Here is a 3,052-nt window from a genome sequence, read left to right on the forward strand (position 1 = left end):
GTTTATAAGTGAAAGGCAGGGTACATGATGGACAGTTTGACAGTCTGTCTAGGTGCATTGATGTAATCCAATAAATTTTATCATGTAACCAGCAATTTGAGTGTATAGAGATAGCTTAGAATAATCTGAGCCACTCTAACTACAAAAGTGAAAACAGAGTATTTGCAACATTTTTTCTCTGAGTTTAAGAAGTTACAGATCTGGACTGGGAGTGAAATCCTCCTAAGGAAGCCTTTCCCTTGGTGTGTGGCACATGGGATAAAGGAATCCCTCTTGCTGTGATCCTGCCATGCTAAGCTGCTAACTGCTGGAGGAAAGTAAACCCTTCCATGGGCAGAGGTACAAGGTCTGGCACTTTTACAGACAACTTTTGGTAATCAATATGTCTATTGATAATTTTGATCATTTTATGTGTTAGTGATGTAAAGACAAACCAAACAGGATGGATCACATGGTATACTATGCTACACTAATATGTTTTAAGCTGTTTTTATAAAGCTCGAACAAGCCGTATTTCAGTAAAGGTTTAAACACTTTAACATTCATGTGTTTTCTCATATGCTCATTACATTTTGATTACCAAATTATGAAAGTCATTCAATGGAATCTCATTTCTGTTAACTGCTAGCTCACTCAAAGAAGAATAAAAATCAATTAAGTTAGGGTTAGTGATTTCTAAAAGTAGTGTCACACTGACACCAAAGAGATCTCCGACTCCAGAAAAGTCCTCTGCCAGCTATCTCACATAGCTGGCAGAGGACAAAAGTGCTCTACATGCAACTTCTGCAAAAATACAACAAATATTCTAAGGTGTAAATGATTGTTATCTTTCCTGACAAATAAAAGGGGATGTATTTCATGTGATAAATTTGAAACTCATCAGATGAAATCTGAAGCAAGTTTAAATGGAAAAAAAATCTGCTTCAAAATCTGTAAATTGAATCTCAGTGAAACTGATTAACGTCAGGACATAATGTCGAAAGGGCTACATACAAGAGCTACTTTCAAAGTAAAGCTCTACTTCTCCAATAATACTACTAAAAGAGGGGTGGCGTTAAGAGGAGCTAACAGGCAGCTGGGTCAGACAAACCAACAGCACAGGGTCATAATGGCTAAAGACAAAGCAAGAAAGAAAAAGAGGAATAGAAAGAGTGAGAAATTATCTAACTTAGTTGACTGGTTCTGATGTTTTTCATTCTTTCACAGAAACCGGTTTCATAAAGAAGACAGAAAGAAAGCAGCAGAGCTGCTCTATAGTCTGCCACTGTGAGTCGAGCAATTCTAGAAGCTACTGAGCTATAATCTATCATTTACCAGCTGTTCCTGCCAACACCTGGAAGGTGTCCTGCAGATGTGAAATTGTTTGAAACAGTCCTTTTAGTGTCGTCAGTAAACTAATGTGCTTCAATCAAGGGGATCTGCAGTCACTGGGGATCTATTATTGTGTAAAATCAACCAATCAAAGCAGGTAAAAATCTAAATACATCTTCTATTTAAGCAGTTTGTTCTGTTTGTGAAAACAGAAAACATGGGTTAGAAAGAAGGATAAACTAACCATACATTTTCTATTTACAGGAAGAAGGAGGGCTTTATTCTGAGACCCCAACAGGAAATTATCAGTGATCAGATCATAAAGTGACACCATGAAGCATGTCTGCAGCATCTGCTCTGTGAGTAAAAAAGCTGCTGTTTAAACTTACTACCTACTTACTAATTAACTGTTTGCCCTGAAATAACCTGAGAGTTTGGCCAAAAAGTAATCTTACAGAAAGAAATTCATCACATCAAGCAGGAAGATAATTACTTTGTGACTCTTAGTAACACAGGATTGGCTTTAAGGCACAGATGTATAATATAGTGACAGGAAATAATATTATTATTATGAAAAATAGATTAAATGGGGCTAATTACATTCCATTAGAAAAACTAAGTCCGAACATCAGATTGCAAAGTTCTTATAAATCTTTGTATGTTAAACTTTAACAAAATATTTTAATTTCTCCTCAGTTCCCTGTTTGCTGCATAATAAATGTAAATCCCCTTATTGTCCCACAATGGGGAAATTCGTTCTGTGCATTTAACCCTTCCCCTTGAGGAGTAGTGGGCGGCCATTGTGTGGCACCCGGGAGCAATCAGGGGTTAAGGGTTTTGCTCAGGAACTCAGAGTTGAGGCAGTAGGGATTGAAATGGGTGCTTGCTCATGTGTTTTATCTGCAAACATTTAATTACAGGGTTCCAAACAAATATTAACATATACCAAAAAAAATTTCATAATTGAAAGAGGAAAGTCAGGAATCTTGGCTTAAAGCCAACAGGCCTCATAAATACCACTTAATTTGTTCCTTTAATCACTTTATTTGAAGTAAAAGAGTTTTTTTTATACACCATTGTTACTTTTTTATTTTGTTAGCTTTTTCTATAGCAATTCTAGAAGTTCCTGAAGTACCACTGCGCTGCATGTTTTAGATTTCTCCTCACTGCTGCACACCTGACTTATATAAATTAACAATTACCAGACATCTACAGCCTATGAAGGCTCTTAAGGAGGTCATGCACTTATTTGAGTGAGGTGTGCTGCAGCTGCAACAGAGAGACATCTCAAACATGCAGGGCAGTAGCGATTGAGGAGCATGTTTGTTAACTCTTTTTGTAAACGGTTTTCTGTTCCTCTAAATTCTTTAGAAAATCTGGAAAAACACCAGAAGCTAACGGGTTGGAGATGAGTTTTTAGAATAAAAAAGCATTTAGACTAATGTCTAAATGCCTTTCAGCATCATTGTTAAACATTCTCTCCTGTTGCGTTTGTAGCCTACACAGTGCTGTGACATACACTCACCGGCCACTTTATTAGGTACCCCATGCTAGTAACGGGTTGGACCCCCTTTTGCCTTGAGAACTGCCTCAATTCTTCGTGGCATAGATTCAACAAGGTGCTGGAAGCATTCCTCAGGTAGTTTGTTCCATATTGACATGATGGCATCACACAGTTGCCGCAGATTTGTCGGCTGCACATCCATGATGCGAATCTCCCGTTCCACCACATCCCAAAGAT

Source organism: Cyprinodon variegatus, unplaced genomic scaffold (genome assembly GCF_000732505.1).
Source record: "Cyprinodon variegatus isolate N-32 unplaced genomic scaffold, C_variegatus-1.0 Scaffold961, whole genome shotgun sequence".
Taxonomy (NCBI): domain Eukaryota; kingdom Metazoa; phylum Chordata; class Actinopteri; order Cyprinodontiformes; family Cyprinodontidae; genus Cyprinodon; species Cyprinodon variegatus.